The following is a 22,239-nucleotide window of genomic DNA, read 5'->3' as shown; positions in this document are numbered from 1 at the left end:
AAACACTAGAATGTGCTGGACAGAGAGGCTTTAGAGGCCCTTTGTGGAGATGAACTTGATGGAAACAGTCCTGGACAAGCAGCTCCTGCTGGAGCCAGGCCGTTGGACTAGATGGTTCAAGAGGTCCTTTCTAACCTGAACAATACTGTGTGAATGCATATGGAATATTTAATTATCATTATTTGAAATTACTTAATAGACAGTCTAAACACAGGAATTAATTAACAAGTCAAACAGAATCCAAAACCAGACAAACCAAACAACAGATGGGACTGGCTGAATCTTTGGTGAAGCTTTGAATTTTCAAACCACTGAACTAACTCAATTTGAAGACAGTCTTTCAAAACCTCTGAGATTCTTTGATACATTTATAAAATGTATACTGAGTGCCTCTTCTTTGTGCATAGATTTAGTCCAGTTATATATGTCCAGTGATAAATGTAAACTGTCAGAATTCCAAAACATTATCAACTGGATGCACTTCATGAAAAAGTGAGAGAAGTGATAAATCCACCATTGACTGATCTGGCCTGTCACAATTCAGTTCTTTGTCTCAGTGTAGTTAAATCCCCATGTCATGATTTTGTGGGTGAGAATGTGAGAAACGCTTTAATAGGAGCTAATGCCTCATTATTTTTTCCAGTAAATTCATAGAATAAAGTACTAATTAAATCATTAAACCCTTGTGCTCTTTTGTACAGCCTACCTTTTTTCATAGTACAAATGATGGCATTGTTTCAACAATGAGACTTGAAATATATTTTAAGGAATCTTCCTCCCATTGTTGCACATTAGACATGTTTTGTGGTCTGTTACTGTTTACAGTACGAAGAAAAGACTTCTCACTTCTTCCAAAGCAACAGAAGGGACATCTTGAAATAGAACACAACAGAGACAGGAAATGTTTATGACTTAGAGGAGCATGTGCTACCAGCACCAACTTTAAGAGGCATCAAATATTTCTGGCGATGAAAATCTTTGTCTGAGGTGAAATGGGCTACATTCTGTTTCTTTTATTCCAAAGATGAGATGGATTTGAAAAACCTACCTGGCTCCTTGATGCAAGGACTCGCCACATGAGATAATCTCCAGCACATTACTATTGGCACGCAGATCTTTCACCCTTTTTTCTCCATGCATTACAGAAAATATTAAATCAGTTTGGTGTCCATAAAAACTTTTGATCCTAGGAACAGCCTAGGGTACTATCATTATCTTCAGGAGAACCATTTGTAGATCTTCAGTAGGTAGCACTAATTTAATTTCTTTGCTAGAGAAAAAGTGGCTGATTTTCTAGATCAATATTTGATTGAATATGTTTGAAATGTCAGCAGATAAAGGCCCCTTTTTCTGGCCCAAAGAGTTTTTGAACCACAGAGGTATACTGTTCTAGCTCCCCTGGGATCTGACTGCAAGGAGGTCTCAAAGATCTGTTAGAAACCTTCCCGCTGTTCCTTGTGTTCTTCCAGCAAGACTTTCTAAAGGTTGAGATGAGAAGAAAGAAGATCAAGAACCAGAATGTCTTTATATCCATTTCTTAATCTTTCCTGGTGCTTCTCTTAACTAAAAATAATCGTTTATAACACCAGTTTACAAAAAAACTCCTGTAATAGGATCATGTGAAAGAAAGAAAAAAAAATATTGAAGGCCAGGCCTTCAGATTTGCTTTAAGAAGATGCTCCAACAACTTTTGCAAGCCATTGACATTTGAAGGGCTTTTTCTCTTTCATGACACTAATTAAAGCTGAATATCAATGTATCATCATCTTGAAAGTGATCTGTTAAAGAGATTTGCTCAAGGCTGGAAAACCAGGGCAATGGACACATGTTTTAGAACTTCAGAAGAAAAGTTGCCCAGTTATGTTAAATAACTAGAGAAAAGCATGAAAGTAAAAAGATATTCTTAAACAATGATAAGAGATGCTGTTGGAAAAGTGGTGTGATGTGAGAGCCTGCGTCCATATATTCCATAGAAATTCATGCCAAATACATGCACACACAGAATTCCCCCCCTCAGCCCCACACAGAACAGAGCTCGTGTTCGTGCTGTGCAAATGACGAGGGGTCTTTAAATCTTCAGTGCCTAGAGGTATATTTCTTAAAAAGAGACAATGAAATATTGTGTATGGAAACTTCTCATACACTGAGATAAGAAATGCATCTGAAGAGTAAACCATATTGCCTATCTTGACTACATGTGTAGCTTGATGTTACATGATTAACAGCATATGTGCTTCTGCATAATAAAATCCATTCATCTGAACATTAAAACATCATTTTTCCTGCATAATATATTACTTAGAGCTTTGATTTTATTTTTATAAGTATGTTTAACTTGCTAATAATGTACAAGCACTTTGTTAATATACAAATTAGGAAGAAAACTATATTGAAGATAGTGAAAGCACGTGGTACCCAATCAGTCCTGATGATAGCAGTTCTTACTCATCTGCTGCAGAGTCTAATATCAGGTTTCTGCCAGCTTTATAAATATTATATCATTTGCAGGGATTCAAAGTCTCTGCTTTCAAAATGGCTTTTCAATTACTCACTATTTGAACAACATTGAAGTAAAACACATTCCTATAAGTCAAAACTGTGTAAGATACAGCCATAGTTGGCTTGTTTGTAATTTCAGTGACCCTGGCAAAGACTTTCAGTCTTTTAATTTCTTTTAGAAGCTGCAAAAATGCACCAACATTTCTGTTAATCTCTTGGGAAATAAAGGAAAAAAAAATCCCTACCACTCTTGTATCTACCCCATAATTTCAGAAGGTCCTCTAATAACTGCAGTGCCTTGTATGTAAATAAATTGTTAGTTGCTCATTACTTCATAAAAAAAAATAGCAGCTTTGCCATCCACTATTTCTGCATCACACCTAAATGAATAGATTATATCAAAAACACCTCATCCAGTTGCTGTACCAGGTTCTACTAACCGAAACCATAAGCCTCCGACAGCGAAGTCAGATACCCAATAGTCTCTGCATGGATCAAAGTAAGCCAAACAAAATCTATGTTTTGTACCTGCTCCCAATACGTCTGGGAAGCACTGTTAATGAAAAATGAGGTTGATGTACCTATTGCACACTTTTGGATTATTGTTCACTACCATCAATCTGAAACCTAATGAAACAGAGACCACCTACAGTGGAGGGATATTGTGTCCATCTGACAAACTGCATCCAATTTACGAACTGATGGGATGGCATAAGCTGCCACTGGTCATATGATTTTCAGCTTCTGATTGGTCATACATTAAGCATTAGTAATGGGGCAATGCCATTTCCACTATCATTCTCTGGCAAGAGTGAAAGTATTACATAGTGCACCATAATTCTGTGATAATGATAGCATGCAATGTGCTAGTTTCTCCCCACTGCAGACACAAAAATTGTAGGAGACTTGGCTTCTCCACACTGTCTTTATGGAATTAACAAAGAAATATGTTTGCCATGACATATATTGAACCTTTTCAGTGCCTTTCTGGGTAACTTTATGGGCACATGTGTTATGTATGTCACAACCAAACTCTGCAGGAAGAGATAAAATAGTGCACACATCACACAATGGGTATAAGCAATGGGCAACCCAGGCTCCAACCTGCACTGCGCACAAGAGGTTTTTTCAAAGAAAAATGCTGACTCTCTAAATGGAAGACGCTTTAGTTTCTGCACCTGTTCTGCTCAGTATCTTGTTAGGCTGCTTCTACTTCTACTATATGTCATACTAATAGGGAGAAGCAAAACAGGGAGAAATTATGATGGATATTAGTTGATCCTCTTGTTATTGCTAGATGTGATTATTGCTTTTTCCTGCTTGGGCTCCCTCAGTGTACTCCTAACAGAGTGCAGCTTATTAAAAAGCTCTGCTGTTTAAGTTTTACTGGCATAATAACCAGTACTCTCTTTATGGTTGTGTTGAAGTCAATTCAGTAGCCACCTGTCAGTTTGTGAAACAAAAGTTAGATTTTCCTAATGACTATTAACATTTTCCATGGATTTTTCTCCCATCATATCTCTCTGAACTTGTCCAGCGCTGTGTTTGTGCTTGTGATTTATGCTTAGCAGGTGTTTGTTTGCTATGGGTTTCTAAATGTTGGCTTCCTACTGTAAGGAAAGAATGGGAAGGTGGGAATGGGTTTATTATATTCTGTATACTGTTCTACAATGACAAAATGGATTTCCAGCTGACACCCTATGTGCTGCCACGAATTAAGCCACAAAACCCTATCTGTATCAGCAATATACCAAGTAATGCAAGGGAATTCAGAGTTAAGACTGAAGCTCCATTATTAACTCACTATATTGTGCCTGGATATTGCTGTACATATTGTTTCGTACATACCAGGATCACTGCAATAGGTAAACAAAAGCAGGTGAACCTACAATAGAATTCAGTCTTTCCTGTAAGATTCTATGCCTCATTGTTTTAACCAGACCTTTTGTCTTTTGCTCAGTTTTGGAAACCTGAATTGTATCTTTTGCTGTTTCAGTTTTTCAATTTTAAAATGTCTGTCGATGCTACATGATATCCTTAGTGATCTCTTGTGTAAATGCATTAAATATTTTAAAAAATGTTTTAAATTACATTATTCACATAGTTATTTAGATCTACAATGCTAAAAATATCATTGCAATTAGCTAGATTAGTGCAACCCAATTTTAAAATGCCTATTCCTTACTTGATACACTGTACAAGCTCTTACCAGAAACATTGCAATGGTTTTTATTAATAGTTTTTGCTTCTAATTCTCACAGCCAATTCACTTTAGAGAGGATAACTACCACTGTGAAGCTGTAGACTGTTCAGTGTCATTATCTCCACTGACATTTTCAACCTTTCACATGTACAAATGCAAGAATCCTATAGAAATCTTACCTTTCCTTGACCTGCACCTATACAAGTGGTGGAATCCTGGAGCAAAACTTACCTTTTCTTAGTCCACAAAAGCTTCTGAAGCTGTTCCTGTCACCTGTGGGATTATTACCCAAAGCCTCCCAAGTCAGGGAAAAAAAAAAGTGATAGCCTTCACTGGGCTTTGGATTATTCTACATTTCAACACACCTTGCCCAGCTGGGTTCACCCATACACAGTTCCCCTTTGTCCCCAAAGACAGGTCCTACTCAGCATATGAGTCATCATTTACTTGTGTCCTTCAGGGACTCTGTTGCATTTTGGTCACCTTTTCCCCCCCACGTTAGGTCTTGTTTTTTTCCAGGGCTGCTGTCTGAACATGGTTTAGAATTTTCTTTTATTATTACATTCTCATCTTGTCCCTCATGTTTACCCAAGTAGTCAGTGGGATGATCTGTAGTTGACTCTTAGGGTTGTATAAAATTTTGACCTTTTTCTGGTGACTTATGATGGCATTCCTATGCCATAAAGGTGAAGGAAGTTATTGCTCAGCTTTTTGGAAAAAATTGAACCAACCCAACAAAAAATATTGCAAAAACCTGCAAGTACTTTAGTACTGTGGGCTGGTTTTGATTCACCTTGAAATAATGAATATAAAGGTTAAAATCAGCATTTCACTTGAAATTAGAGTCTTCTATAAAGAATGGAATTTTACCAACAAATCAACACACTTCTTGGTGTTTGCAGGATTCTATCCAAAATTTACATTTAAACCATAAAAACCTTTTATCTGTCCTTTGCATGAATTTAGTTACTGGTCTTTATTCTTCAGCTATTCAGTGTGTTCAGAAATGATAATGCACACAATTTTATTTATCATATAGCTTTCCTTCGGATCATTGAGATATACACTAGAGCCAAGGTTGGCTGTCATTTACCAACAAAATGTTGTTATTTTTGTTGTTAAGTGTCTGTGTGCTATTTTGACAATAACTCTTCTGTTTCCTCGTCTCTTTTGCTTAAACTTCACAGCACTTAAGAGATAATTTAGATCTTCTGAAGATGCTGCCTATCAATGTTTGTTAGCTCCATTTTGTAACTCTCATTTGAGGAAGGTGTCATTTGATTTATTTCTTTATTTGGATATTTACTACTCTATAATAAGAGTACCCAGTCAATGCTCTAGGCTCTACTGATAACCTTTTAAGTATGCACATATATAAATGCAATTTCCAGTTGTCACAAGGTCCATCAGAGCCCAACAACAAAATGGATATAACAAAAATAATTTGTCCCTACAAAGTGACTGGTAGTTCCAGTGACCTCACTGGAGCAGGAGATATACATCATTACCATAGAACCATCATGACATCACGAATCCCTTCCACCTATATTCTCATTGGATAGGGACACAAAATGGGCTGAAGGTCATAAAACATGATTTTATAATGTGAGGGAAGGCACCTTGTAACAGTTATAAGAGAGAGGCTTCAAATATCTCTAAGACAACCTAAGAGAAAAAAATCTGGATGTAAGAAATCCCGATTACATCACTAATCATTAGTCTTTATCAGGTGCAATAGTTTTTATGGATTTTTCCATAATTTTTTTGGTTTTAAAAGGACACAGACAAAGTTATAATAAGCCTAGTTAGGATTTAAAGAATACTGACACAAACTACCTGCCAGACAGAATCACACAGACATGTGTGGGGTTGTAAAATCTGAGTTCTGATATTGTACCAGAGTAATCCTTTTTATCTCACAAAGTGTGCAGCAATGCTCTGTAGCTCTTGAGACAGGGACTTTTTTATATGGCGTTTGAATCACCTTCCTTTTAAATGCTGCTAACTGTGAAATTAGTGTTGTCCCTCAAAGTGCATGGGAATAATTGTCAGTAATTGAACACAGTTTGGGGGCTAATTATATATAAATTGATATTAAAAGAATACTACAGGATTGATTGAGTTTTGCAGTTCATATTTAGTTTTCAAATTACTAGAGTTGAAAGGCTGTGGCAAGAAACAATAAAAATCCATTCAAAGCTGCTAAAGCAAATTAAGGTTTACTAGTCCTTTGAAAGACGAATGATCCAAGTGAGGTAATGTAGGGAGGACAGTAAAAATGTTCTTGAAATTTGCCATAGATTTAAAATATCAGGTGTTTAAGGATGATGTATGTTGAGCACATGTAATTTCTCAAATTAACTTCCGTTTAAATGGTTGGGGTTTCTGTTTTGGGTTGTCTCAAAAAGGGAAGAAATGCCTTTATGTGCATCAGCTCTAGAATTTTGTTGAGGGTCCATGTGAGTCAGAATATGCTGAGATGTGAGAGGAGAATAGGCTGTCATGACCTTGATCTCTGCTTTTGAATGGAAGACGGAAATTTGTTTTGGGGAGAACTTTTTCTAATTGAAAACCCACTTGTCCTAATCATAAAGTGTCATAAGTAAATGAGATGTTGACAAAAGTAGAGAATATGAACTTACCTTTGTTCCTCGTGCTGGAAGGCAACTTACAACCCTGAGAGCAGTTGAAGCACTCCCAAATTTTCCTGGGAGGAGAACTGTAAAACAATAAGAAAAAAGAAAGAGAAATCATGTACACCGTTGCATGTCATAAACTCAGAGGATTTCAAATCTATCTCATATTTCCCTGCAGCCAGAAATTTCTGGGAAGTTAGGGGGAAAAAAAAAGTCAAATAAACATTTATCTTTCCCCCCAAAATTACCGCAGCAGTAATATTTCCTTTTTAAAGTAGCAGCATGGAAAGACCACTAAGGGATATTTTAAACATACATGTGGCAATGCAGAATGTTTAAGATGTAAATATACTACTCATGAAACATTCAGAAGGCAGGCCTAAAACAATTTCATTCAGAGTTTGTTTTTTAATTGAGCCTTATAAGTATTGTGAGGAAGACAACATCCTTTTCTGATTTGTCTATTTTACTATAAAAATGTCATTCTTTCTTTATAAAAAAAATCTAGAGAAAGTATGTAAGAATAGTTGCTAATATTTTTCTCTTAAAATAACTGTAAAAACACTATTACAACAAAATTTTAAATAAATACAGTCTAGATAAGTGTAAAACAAATGTTCTCATAAAATATTTTTTTAAAATCTGCTACATTTTGGGTTCCATGTAATTGTTTGGAGGGTGAATATGTTCCTATAAATTTTACAAGATTATTGTATCAAGTAATTTGGATATTACAAAAGCAGTGAATATTTACACTGTTAGCCAAAAAAAATTCTAAAATGAAATAGCAAACTTTGGTAAATAACTGAAATGCATGTCAGTAAAAAAAAAAAAAACAAAAAAAAAAAAAAAATCTGTTTTTCTCAAATAAGACATAATTCAAGACTAAATATTTTTTTTAAATATTCCAGAATCAAAAGCTATGGGGCAAGACTGCATAACACTTGCAATCTCTAAAGGATCATAAGTAAAGGAATTCAGAAATAGTTTATGATATTAGAAGAAGCAATAGTTTTGCAAATTGTGTGAAATGCCACAGTGGTAAATATATGCAGAGAAATTAACAGCTATCCAATGCTCAGATACTAAACATGATTCATTAGTGAGCAATTAAAATGTTATGGGGATGAAGCCAAAGTGTTCTTTCTTGGAGGAGATGCCACTGGCTAAAGTTACAAGCAGTGGAACAGGAAGTACACTTAGATTTAACAGCCCACTGCAAATGCATATGCTTAAACAAATTTATCTACCAAAATGGATGTACAAACCACAGTTAATGAGTCTGATGGAGTCTTTAGTGCATAGGGGTGCATTAAATCTACATCACATTGCTATAGGACCCAATGAACTTCTTGAAGCAGCTCTGCACATAAAACCCAATTAACTCTCGGAGTTTAATACAAACTGAACTTCTCCAGATGGCTCAATCATTTGGAGCTAATTCAGACACTTCTGCCTGGGTTAATAGTATGGTCACTGTGCTGAAACAACAAACAAACTTACAAGAGCTTTAGAGATAAGAAAGACAGGAATAAAGCAAACAACCTACACTCGCTCCCTAGAACAGGAGGTGAAGGGATCACATTTAGACTCCCAAACACAAGAGAGCTTTCAGTTTGGGCTACCAGCCAAGGAGCCTGGCAAGTCTAACTCTACAAGGAATTTATTCCTTCAGCTCTTTTCAGAAGAGATTTACAAGAATTAACATTTTTCACAATTCCATCCTCATCTGATCTTTAGGAGTATCTTGTTATAGACATTGAAGGGTATGGACAGTATGGAATCAAGTAATTACTCTTCACCTGCTGGGCAGTGAAGAAGTTCAGCTCCCAAATCAGAATGTGGAATTTCTGTAGGGGAAAGAAGATTAGACTCAACAGAAATGCACTTTTTGTTCAGCCTGGAGGAATTTGGTTATACAGAAGAAAATAGTGACAGAAAGCTGGACTTGACCCTGTACAATGGATCTAAGTGTGTGCATGGAATACTTGAACACATTCATCTATGACTTCTTATGGTTCAGCACTTCCTTCATAAAATACATAATGGCAGCAGGCTGAACAGTAAAAGGAAAATATTTGGAATGCAGAAGACACAATTCTGCAGGTACTGGAATGTTTTAAGATTAAGCATCATTTGCAATCTCATTTGCAATGGACTATTTGAATATTTACTGACATGTGCTTGTAACCCTAAAAAATGTTATAGAATGCTCAAACTTCTTTTAGGTAAGAAAGTATCTTGTATAATGCCTAAGAAATCAGGAATATCTCATATATAAATGTTACTTTGATAAATCCTGCTGTCCTTGCTGAAAATTTATTGTATAGTAACACCTCTGTTTTTAAAAATTAGTGAATTGTTGTGCTTTTCTCTCTATCCCTATCACTGCCATTTTTAAACACGTTAACTGAGATTTGAATGTTACATTCCTGGCAGGAATTTTCACTGCTGGGAATGTTGCCTTTTCTTTAGCTGCCTTAGAAATATGAATACAAGGTCAATATGAAAACCATTTTCCTTAGAAATAATCATTCCTTACAAACAGCTCTCACATATTATTGAGTAGTACAACATAACTCTAACATTGCACAATTTCACCAGAAAAGTCAAGCTTTCAATAGCTTCAAGGCCATGTAGTTTGAAAAAGCAAACTTCAAAGGCCACCCCTAAATCCTAGTCTTTCTATATGACAGCACTCTTAGCAAAGTTCTTCCCTAATTTCTTTGTGATCTTTCATGATTTAATTAGAAAAATCTTTTAAAAACCTTTTTTGTAAACTGCAGCAGTATAACATCTGCATTTTCAGCAGTATGCTGTTTAATCACATTGGGTTATAAAGTGAAATTCTTACTAGTGAGTGTAATATCTTATAGAACCATGTGTTTGGTCTTTTAGTGTCCCTGACTCATCATCTTATATTCTTTCATCAACATTTTAATAGCCACTCTTAAAAATGTAATTTGATGGATAATTCTCTAAACCTGTTTCAGTTTTGTTGTTTCTTAAAAAATTATATCCCTGCACATGTTTTCTTTCTGTGATTACTGCACCTGAAACTAATTTCAAGCACTCAAAGACAGACTTAAACCCAGGGCCAGCATAAGCTCATAAATTGATAGAGCCATGCCAGGTTATGGCATAAATTCTGATTCTCAGATAGGATAGTTTTGTCAGTGTCAAGTATTTAACTTTTAGCTCTAACATGTGTATTTATAATATATATTTAATTTTATGTATCTAGCATATCGTATGTAGTGTCATCTGAGTGTGAGCAACTGAATCCTGGTTTAACCCTGTGTTTGATCCCTATGTGCTTTATCCACAGCTCTGGCAGTCAGCAGTTTCTGTCTCTGTTCCCTCTTAGTCTAAGCCAGTAAGTCTAAAAAGGGGGATATTTATTCTTTTAGTCTCAATTCACATGTAGCTGTCACAGAAACCAGGGTACTAGACTGATTAGGAAAGCCTAGAAGAGTATCACTGCCATATTCTTCCTTTGACAGCGTTTATCTTGTCTTTCAAGTTTTTTGCTTTTTTTTTTTTGCCCTAGGAAATAAGGAAATTTAAACTACTCCACTGCATAAAGCTTAATAAAACCAACCAAACAAAAGTGTCCTAAAATCAAAACCCTGAACTGAATAAAAATCCTTGTCTGTGATTGTTAAGGAAATTCCAGAAAGTTAAATAACTTGAAAAAACAGAGAAAAGAAGGTATAAATGCTAAATATCTGAAGGGGAGTCTACACCTAAAACTTGAAGACATACTTTGAGTTCTGATTTGGAAAATGACTGTGCAGTACTGTGCATTATGGAAGCCATATGTGTCTGCTCAGGTTTTTTAACCACATGCTGCAGAGTGGCCAAGAAATGAGTGTATTTTTTACCTCTGTGTTTAAAGAAGCCCAACCCAAACTGTATACAGGTTTTTCTACCAGATATTTAATGCTGCATCAGAGAACTATTATTTCCATAATGGAATGAACAGGAAGGAAAAAAAAATCAATATTTTGTCCTTATTTTCAGGTGGTGCTGCTGAAATCCTCATGTCTTGCCATGCCCACCTTGTGCTTCCTTAAGCAAAACCTTTAAAGCACTTTGGTCCTTAAAACAGTGTTGGACTGGGTGTATGCTTTTGACCCACAAGTGATAATTATGAAGCCTTGTTCCAAAGGTGGAAGGACTCTGTATTGCAACTTATATTACTAGCTAATTCTTTAAAAAGTAATGATCAGAGCCATTGTCTGAATTCAATTTCATTACACATGAGCAAATCTGGAATAAAGTTACTGCAGTCAGGTTAAAGTCAATGAACTAGATCAGATTTATATTGGCTAGACTGAGATCATAAATTGGTCCTGTAATTGGACCTTTGGTTTTAAATAAAACATTTGCAATTGGCTCTTCTGCCCAGGGAACAGACAACTGTATCTTGACAGAGTTCTGAACCTATTTGAATTAGTTGGGAGAGAGTGACTAGATGATGAACATCAACTTCCATAAAAGAGAGAGAAGTAAAACTGCAAATACAGAAGTGCTGAATTTGAAGTAGATTATCCTTAAAATTCCATCTGCATTAGCAGAGCAGGAGGAAATGTGAAGTTAAAGTAAAATATGTGGTGATGAGGGTGTGATATCCATGGCACTATTTATTTTTATTTTTTTAAGAAAACTGTAGCTGGGTTTAAAAGAGTGACTGGACATTTACAGCTGGACTGTATTAGATGCATTTCAGCATTTTCCACTTGAGTTTAATCCAAAGGAATTTGGTTCATGTGGTTCAATACCACATAATGATGTGAATCAAAGCACAGAACATGAGGACAATCAGAAATTCACTTCAAAAGCACAATGCTGATCTGAACTAAAATGAGAAGAACTCCCAGGTACGGAGGGCTATTTGTAGGCTTTGCTGAAGATTGTTTATACTCTCAGTGGAAACTCTCTAACGAAAAGGCCCTGAGTGAATCCTCACTGTTCTTTAGAAGAGGAAAACATGGCAAGAAGGCCTGCAAATCAATTGCTTAAAACACAAAGGTAAAATTATCTTGTCAAGCTCAAACTATCCTTTCTGTGTTTCACCCAGCTAATGTAGGAATAGTATATAAGACATCTTTTAAGATTGAATTTCTCCTAAAAGGAATTACTCAGAAAGGAAGAAGGACATACTGAGTTAACATTAACTCTCCTGCTGACCTTTAAGAGAACACATAAAGTGCAGGGTAGCTACTTTTAGCCCAAACCAGGTGACCTGGCAAGGTTAAGGGCTGAAATACAGCTTTTGCTCCCTTTTACAGAACACCTTCCATGGTCAGTGCAGATGAAATCCCCAGTGTGTTGATGGCCCCTTTTAACTCTATCCACAACTAGGTGTCTTATAAGTCAGCTTGCAGAAGAATCCCACATGACTTGATGACAGAGCCTCTTTAGGGCAAGGCAGGACCTGAGAAATCCTTCAAACAGATAAGGCTTGATAGTGAGGAAGTTCACACAGTGATAGACACCTTGCTTATGCACCTGTAACAGTCACCTCAGCTCTGGTGTGTGCTTCCAGAGCTTTTCTGGAAAAGGCAATGTGATCTGCAGTTGGCAAAAATAGCCACGCTCCTGCACGGTGTTGAAGAATGGAGGCAGAGATCTCTGAAGGTTGCTCTTGGGGAAAGAGGTTTATTGGGGGTGCAGAGGGTTCTGCCTCGTGCTCCCAGGCGCAGCACGTGGCTGGGCCTGAGAGGGTGGGGAAGGGGAGAGACAAAAGGATGCTCCAGGAGATGGGAAGCTCCAAGAGAGGGGGTGAGGTCTCAGGAGGGGAGGAAGTTCCAAGAGAGGGGAAGAGGTTCCAAGAGGGCGCGTGGCCCCTCGAAGCCCCCTTATCAGGGGCTGCTAGGTGGGTTGGGATAAGGCATGGGCCAATGGGGTTACAGACATTTGATGTTTGAAGGGAGGGTACAGAGGTGCGGGATGAGCCATACATCTTTTGGGGGGTGGGATGGAACAGCCCATTTCACCCCAGGACTCATCCGACCGCAGGGGTGTCATCCGGCTAGCTGGGAGAACTGTTCTCATCCTAGCTGTATTATTTATGAACAATCATATTTATCTATCATCTGCAACAATCTGCTTCAGTGCATCTTTTCATAACTGGGGTGTCTGTCTGTCTGTCCATGGGCTGAGACATGGGCACAAATCTGAGAGTTAACTGCACTGCAGAGACAGCCCAAAGGGAATTAGTTCTTTTGCTTAAGAATAAACTGACTGCTGCTTGGACATGTGGTTCCTTCAAGACAAAAAGGCAAGTAACTGGGTTACATTTAGAAAAATGATTTTAATGAACAGGAAAATGGCATTTAATCTTTTGGTGCATCCTGCATTTTATGAGCAAATTTCATGGGAAACTGTGTAAATGGAACATAATTATTTTTAAAAGAGAATTCTTTGTTATTAGCTGCATAACTGTCATGTGTACATAAAGCACCCTGCTGTACAAACAAAAGACTGCAAAAGTTTCCTGGAGAGTTTACTGCTATTGAAAGAATAAAAATTGAAGCAGTGGGATGAACTTTTGTTTCAGACTCAAATACCGAATGTTAAACCTGGCTGAGAGAAAATAACTTTATTCTGATAACCGGATTAGTTAGAACAAAAATAGAGAAAATTAAGAACTGAAGAGCAGAAAATTAAGGTGGAATGCAATTTAAAGTGTGAGTAGATGATGCAGGCTTTCATTTTCATCCCCCCTAGTGTCCAGCTAATTAAAATTACAATCAAAATGAAAGTCTAAACTTGTAAATATCTTTAGCTAATGATTTTGTCTTTTTAATCATCTTCACATTCAAAGACTTTATTTTATTCATTTAGAGCTTTACAATAAAATGAAATTGTTTTCCTCTAGTAAAATCCTTTTAATTTTCATTATCTGTTTATTTTTACATCATACATTATGTATTTTCCTCTTTTCTTTCTAATTTCTGCACAGTATTCTGTACTCGTATGGTCTGTGCTCCTCTTAGACATTTACTTAAAACCATTATAAAATTAAATTGAATAAAATGCTATAATGTAAACTTCTTGCTTAGTCCAAAATCTGTTGCATCTTGTGGCTCACAAACCAATTTAGGCAAATAGCAACTTTCTACATAAGGTGCATCTACAACGAAATTATAAGCCACTGATCATATAATACTTATCTTTCTGTCTAAATTTAAAATTGTATCTCCTTTGTTTCTAAGACAAAGAATGGATTTTCCCCAGTTTATCAACTGCTATTTGTGGATAATGGTTGGGTTTCTTTCTGTGACTTCTAAGGTCCTTTTTGGTTTTCATGCTTATTTCACTGTGATATTCTCAAAATAATATATTTATTTTTGCTTCGAAATTTGTTTCTATTATGCAAGTTTTCTAAAGTGTGCTGAAGAAACCTTGAAACTGCTGCTTGGTGATACAATTCTATCTTAATGACTTCCCTCATTTTGGTTAATAGGAATTTCATTTTATTTTGCTAGACAACATTGACTAAAAATGGGCACTAGGGTTGTAACTTAGACATAACAGTGTACTTCAACACCATACACATACATTTATTTTGTAAACTGGCTCATTTCAACCTCATGCAACCTTGCATGATCCAGCTACGCTGTAAAATCTGAGGATTCTGCACTGGATTCTGGGTGTCAGCCTGGATTCTGAACAATGCTGGAGACACAGGTTTGCATTTTGTGTATTGTAGTTAGAAAATCCCACATAAAGGCAGTGCCAATACACAGGTGAAACATCAGAAGTTCAAAATATTCAGATTTGGTAGCTGCTAATGGAGAGAAGTGCAGTGTGAATCCATCTGAAGGTGCTAGACCTTTAGCTTTACAGTAAAGAAAAGTGTTTCTCATCTGTAATGACTCTTCTGGATACTTCAAGCAATATCTCTACAGGAGATTCATGGGTGGGTTTGCAATTTTTAGCCTACCTTTTTTGGCTTACCTGAGAAGATCTACACATCAGGCATCACCCTGGTATCTGAATTATCTTCACCTAAAACCTATTAGGAGCACAACAGACCTAAAAACTATCACAAACTGTCTGACATGTTTTAGATGTTATAAGACTTCTAGCTGGAAGAAAACATTTTCATTTGTTTATCTTTGCTTTGCTTTTTTTTACCATTAATGGCCAAGATAATGATCAGTTACAAGAAAATGATCAGTTATATACCAGTGCACATATACAGGTCTCTCCTGAAATAGTCCCATTTTACACTGGTAAAAGCAAGGCCAGATTTTGGCCCAGCATGTTTTGGAATCTCTAACAACACACAGCCCCTGCTTCTGAAAGGCAACTTTCATCTGGCTGCCTGGAAGATCTCCAAGAGCTTGTGCTCCGCAAGGTTTGAAAGGGATTAACTGCATACTCTTGTGCCTTTAGAATCAATATAACATATGGATTGGCCTCATCTTCCTGAGCTGCCACTGACTGCAAAGGGAGTTTGTACAATTGGGGAAGATGTAATTGGGCTTAAAGGCTCTGTGTTTTTTATGTGCAGAGTTAATTTATGTGAATGCATTAATGTTCATACATCAGTCATTTTGCTAGGTCATCTGCCAAAAAGAGTGCCAAGACTTTGCCTATATATACAAAGATGAATGTGAGCTTTGAGAGCCCTCTAGTAGCAAGACATTTTTAAAATATCCAATGCTTAATCATTTTATACTGTTAATAGATCAATCACTGCTCTTGGTTTGGATATGATATTAAAGTTCTTTAAATATAGAAGAATAATTGCATTCAAAATCATCAGAACAGAGGTGTTTGCAGCTTAGACATTTCTGTGAACAGCTGCACTGCTTTGTACTGAGGTGTTATGAGGGAGGTGTCCAGAGTCCCTGAGTTTGTGAGTTGTTAATGATGAAAAATATCTCAAAATTGCCAGAAATAAAAGTAGTGTAAGATAACTCTATGCAAATAGGATCACAGAATGGTTTGGTTTAGAAGAGACCTTAAATACCATCTAGTTCCAAAACCTGTCATGAGTAGGCACACCTTCCAGTATCTCAGGTTGTTCCAACGTGGCCTTGAACAATTCAAGGGGTGGGGCAGCCACAGGTTCTCTGGGCAACCTATGTCTGGGCCTCATTACCCTCACAGGCAATTATTTCTTCCTAACACCTAATCTAAACCTCCTCTGTCTCACTTTGAAGCCATTCTGCCTTGTCCTGTCACTCCAGAGATAAGCAAAGGAGGAAGTGTCTGTGGAAACTGTGCCAGTAAGTGTTGCCGTGCGAGACCGGCTCTGGGCAGCCGCCTGCGGGAGGAGGGGAGAGGCGGCGGCTGCTTTTCCCCTTCGGCTCTGCGAGGCTCAGTTCTAGTGCGGGCTCAGGTGCAGACACGTGTTTGTTGTGGGAGCGTGTTCCTGAGACCCCGGGGCACCGACCGAGGGTTGGTTATACCCCGTGCCAGGGGCGAGGGGAACCTAAGCTATTGCCAATGGGGATAGGGGGCAGGGGACAGGGGCAGGGAAACCCCAGGGACAGCGATGGGAAAGGCGGGGAGGGGACAGGGACAGACCGCGTGGTGAGGGGGAAGGACAAGGGAACGCAGGGGGAGGGGGGAGGAGGGAGGGGGAATGGTGGGGGGGAAGAAGAGAAAATTACAAATCCCACAGCTCACTCTTTTGAATTTACATAAAGGAAAGGGAGTTCTGAGGTAAAAACAAATTAGCAACATTGCAAAGAGACATCAGAAAGTGATACACCAATCATAGTTACAATGAATGGGGCAAAAATCTTTTCCACATTACCATTTAAGATAAAGGGTACAAAATTATCATATACACATTCTGTATCAAGGATGAAAGCAGGATTCATTACACGATGCTTGTGGGTTTTCGAATTCTAGCAAGACAGAAGCAGGCAGCGAACAGCGATGTGGTTTCTCCAATTTGATTATTTGATTGCAAAGTTGGTATAGCATTGTGGGCAGTAATTAGACAGGATGATCTTTCCTTCTATAAGCTATAACTTGTGGAAATATCAGGCTCCTGCACGGTGTGGATGAAAGGAGGCAGAGATCTCTGAAGGTTGCTCTTGGGGAAAGAGGTTTATTGGGGGTGCAGAGGGTCCTGCCTTGTGCTCCCAGACGCAGCACGTGGCGGGCCCTGAGAGGGTGGGGGAGGGGAGAGACAAAAGGATGCTCCAGGAGAGGGGAAGCTCCAAGAGAGGGGAGGAGGTTCCAAGAGGGGAGGAAGTTCCAAGAGAGCGCGTGGCCCCTTGAAGCCTACTTATAAAGGGGCTTTGAGGTAGGTTGGAACAAGGCATGGCCAATGGGGTTACAGACATTTGATGTCCCAAGGGAGGGATAGAGATGCGGGGTGAACCATTCATTTTTGGGGGGTGGGATGGAACAGTCCATTTCACCCCAGGACCCATTCATAGGCAGGGGCATTGTCCAGCTAGCTGGGCGAACTGTTTTCATCCCGATGTATTATTTATAAACAATTATATTTATCTATCATCTGCAACAATAACTCAATCCAAAAAGTTATTTCCAAATTATTACAAGCAATGGGGAAAACTTGTATTGAAATAATAAGGGAACTTTGGGCAAGGTACATTTAGGAGATGGGATACAGGGGTGAACCTGGGCGCCACTGTTTCAGGGAAAATAAAACAGTGGAGCTCTGGTCCGGGTTTGCAGCTCTACTCCCTTTGAAGGGGCCCCCCCCACAGAAAAGGGGGAAGCTCTCTTACAAAGGGAGGTCCTCTAATGGAGGGGCCCCTCCGGCAATCCCTCCCATCAGAGGGGGAACCAGAAGAAGGACTGAGGGATTAATCCAACCTCACCTCCTCCCCAGTAGGGGCTGGCCCGCTGCACGATGGTGCAGAGCCATTGGGGGAGGGGTGAGGCTGGCGGGAAAATGTGGGTGGAAGAGAAGGGTTAAGGCGGGAAAATGAGGTCCCGGTGGTGTGGCCAGCGCCATCTTGGGAGGGGGTGCCAGGTGCACTGCATCTCACCTGGGGAGGCACAGCCAATGCCACCCCTAAGGGAGGATAACAGTGTTCAGCAGGGCGCTTGGGGCAGCTCGGCCGCTGCCATCCCCAAGGGAGGAGGTTTGGGGAAGTCCGTGGGGAAAAGGGAAGGGGAAGCTTCGCAGAAGCTGAGGGGAAAATCTACAGGAGAGGAGCGCGACACGGCTGGAAGCCGACAAAATGCGTGGATGTGAAGGGCCTCTCTTAGGATGTTAACAATTCTCCCATAGCTGACGTGTCGCCGTTTACAATTCTGTCCCATTGGTGTCCTTTGGACCCGCCCTGCCTCCATAGCCCAGAATAGGGAGGAGAGGGTGCAAAAGGCAGCTTTCTGAGAAAGAGAAGGAGCTTTCCAGTATGAGTTACCCCAGAAAGACCGAGCAAGGTTGCGTCCTCCTCGGAAAAGAAAAAGCCTCCCGGCCACCAGAGACATGCAAGCCTACAGTCCCCGTCTGGATACGGACAGTGGTTAAAACTCAGAAAAGAAAAAAAGGTAGCCCAGCCACCTGCCCCGGTCCCACACCCTGTTCTGACCCAACTTACCCTCCGGGCTCAGGTGGTGAAATCTCTATCTCTCTCCTCGGTGGTGGAAAATCGCACTGAACTTAGGATGTATTCTTTCGCAGTTTGGCTCTCCCAGAAGCCTGGGTGTTCCTGTTAACCAGAGCTCGCCCTTGAAACCCTGGGTTCAGCCACTGTCAGCCTCTGGTCTCCATTCAGATGCCGTCCCCTGACAGGCCACTCTTCAAGCTCAGTCCATCGAGCCACTTCCAAACTCTCCTCTTTCTCCTCGGGTAAGTCTACCTGGCTCCTGGCCCCTGCAGTCCAGCTGCCCCTGCAGTGCAGCTGCTCCCAGGCGGGTAGAGAGCACGTCGGCGAGGACGGAAGAGGGTCCCGGAGCTTCAGGTTTGTTTTCCGCCCAGCGGATCCACTCCTCTTAGCATCTGCAGAGCTCTTACGGCAGTAGAGTTCCTTTCTCTCTCTCCCCTTTCACAAATCAATGGAAATAGCCTTCTTCTGCTACCATTTGTTGCTGTGCGAGACCGGCTCTTGATGAGTGCCTGCGGAACACGGCAGGAGAGGGGAAGAGGCGGCCGCCGCTTTTCCCCTTCATCTCTGCGAGGCTCAGTTCTAGTGCGGGAACAGACGACAGGGTGACACGGGGCTCGGGTGCAAACACGTGTTTATTGTGGAAGCGTGTTCCTGAGACCCCGGGGCACTGACCAAGGATTGGTTATACCCTGTGCCGTGGCTGGGGGGAAACATGAGCCGCGGCCAATAGGATGGGAGGCAGGGGACAGGGGCAGGCAAACCCCGGGGACAGCGATGGGAAAGGCGGGGAGGGGACAGGGACAGACCGCGTGGTGAGGGGGAAGGACAAGGGAACGCAGGGTCAGGACAAGGGACCGCGGGGGGAGGGGGGAGGGGGAATGGGGGTGAGGGAAGAAGAGAAAATTACAAATCTCGCAAGTAAGAGATTGTGGCCTGGGAGGATGGTGGTAGAAGGACAAGCCTGGTGGTTCTCACCTGTGTGCTCATCTGATCTAACATCTTGCTTCCAAAAAAGATGGTTTGCCTTGTGGTTGTGCCCTCCCAAAGCTTTCTTCATGTCATCTCTAGTGCCTCTGTCACAGCTTCAGCAAACCAGGCCATCTTAAGAATTTAAAAAAAACCATTAGCTTTTGGTCATTGACCAAACTGGCCCATTGTGACAGGGCATTGACAATCAATGACAAGGGCATTGATTGGGAACTACAGCTGGCATAAGGGAGAAGAGGCTGCAGGGCCAGGAATGCCAGGAACAGGGGAAAGGGAGAGCACAATGGTCCTTCACAGCAGCAAGCAGCCTTTCAGCAGTCCAATGAAACCTTTTCCAGGTAGCAAACATGGTTTGCTGCTTTAGTCACAGAAAATTTAAGCAAGTCACAAAAATGGCCATTGGAGAGTCTGAAGTGTGCTTTTAAACAGTGGAAAACTGAAGAGAAGAAAACTCCTTCACTAGCTGAGGACAAGGCTGGAGTGTTGAGGTTTTTAGTTTTTGTCTAAGACTTCAGTTAGGTTTCAGTGGTTTTCTATATGCACAACATAGCTTTTAGACACAAGGAAGCAAATTTACCTTTATTTAAAAAAACCCTACAACTACACAATACTCAAAGTACTATTTTGGTGTATTTAATTATGAGTTCTAACATATTGTTTTACCTTTAAGAATTAATAAGGGCTGGAATTTTTAAACTAGGGTCTATAGTACACTGTGAAGAAGCCTGGGAAGTTGTTATCTGTTTTTTAGGTCTGCCTAAAAGATAAAGCCACGCTAGAAAAAGATTGTTTGTAGGAAAATATATTAAATCCTGTTTATAACACCAGATTGTGGGACTGCTAGGTAGATGAGGAATCACCTCAGGAGAGAGGTGCTGCTCTCTGAAATAGAGATGCTTTGTATCAAAAAATAATCTAAACTAGAAAAGTTTGAGAACACTTGATCGATGGCTTTTTGCTCTTAGTAACATTGACCTTCAGTGGGTTGAAATACTATTGTAATTTTTAAATTTACTATTCTAAAATCCAGATTTCATAAACATATTATTATCTTTCCATTATGATTACTTATAGCCTCCAAGGTCTACAATGCTTTCCTGTAACATCTAAATGGAAATGGGATTAGGATGAGATTCTGTCACTCAGGGGATTTGTGGAAAAAGGTGGGGATGTGCATAGAAAAGGTCATTTCTTAGGGGTGAGATTAATAAAATGACACTGAGTTATGAAAAAGGACAGCAATAACAGTACTAGCCATTTTGCATGGGTTTAAATTGATTGGTTTTTGTTGGAGACACTAATGCTGGAGAACAATGCACTGTTATTTTCTTGTCTTTCATAACATCCTTAAATAAAAAAAGAATCAGCTCTTAAAAAAGCCACATTATTACAATGTGGTTCTATGTGCATTCTGACTGATGAATGCACTTTCTTTCTGACTGTTTGTGGGATGACTTAACTAACATAATTTAGTCCAGAAATTTGTGCTTGCAAGTGTTTGCTCTGTACACTGCTTATTTTGCCACTGGAGCCATGATTTTATTGATGGCTTAACTGGCTGAATATGATATTTGAATGGACAAGTAATTAATAACATACTCCATTATGATTCTTCTAGCAAACAATAATTGTAATTAAATTGGTATATGTGGCCTGTGGCTGAAAGATCAGATCAGTGCTCCTTTCTCTTGAGGAGCAGAGCTGTCCAACTTCTCTTGTTTTTCAATTTTTCTGCTTTAAATATGCTGGTCTGCGTGCCAGCTCAAAGTAACATGATGCTTCAAGTAATTGCATTTTTTTTACAAAGTTTCTAAGTGTGCAGTATATACAGTGTAAGATAATGATTAGTGTTTTCTGGACTCCAGTAGTAGAATATTTTATGCTACTGACCTTACAGTATTTTTATTTAGATACATTACTCCATAAATGCATTTGGCTAAAGGGACTTGACATTTTTAATGCCAGAGACTCAGATAAGCATGGCCAAAAAAGAAAAAAGCCCTTCTGCCTTCAATTTTGCACTTGATGCAATTAAGAAATGGTCAGTGGGCCTGGTAAAGTACAGTGCTACTTCACAATTAAATAAGGTAATTTCTAGTGCAATGCATACTGAGAGAAAACAGCTCAAGAGGAGAAATGTTTTGTCAAAATTAAATTAATAGATAACACGAGGGATGCAAATTGCTATGAAACACTGAATTAACTGCTCATGGGGAGCTATGCTGGGTACTGAAATGCACAGGAGCGGCTTCAGAGGAGCAAACTACAGAAGGGCTGAACACCATAGTATTTAAAATCTGATTGTGCATATGTTTAGAAAATGTTTCTTGCCTTGGTAACGATCTTGCATTGT

Source organism: Lonchura striata, chromosome 3 (assembly GCF_050655825.1).
Source record: "Lonchura striata isolate lonStrDom1 chromosome 3, ASM5065582v1, whole genome shotgun sequence".
In the NCBI taxonomy this organism is placed as follows: Eukaryota; Metazoa; Chordata; class Aves; order Passeriformes; family Estrildidae; genus Lonchura; species Lonchura striata.
Note: the sequence above shows the minus strand (reverse complement) of the source record.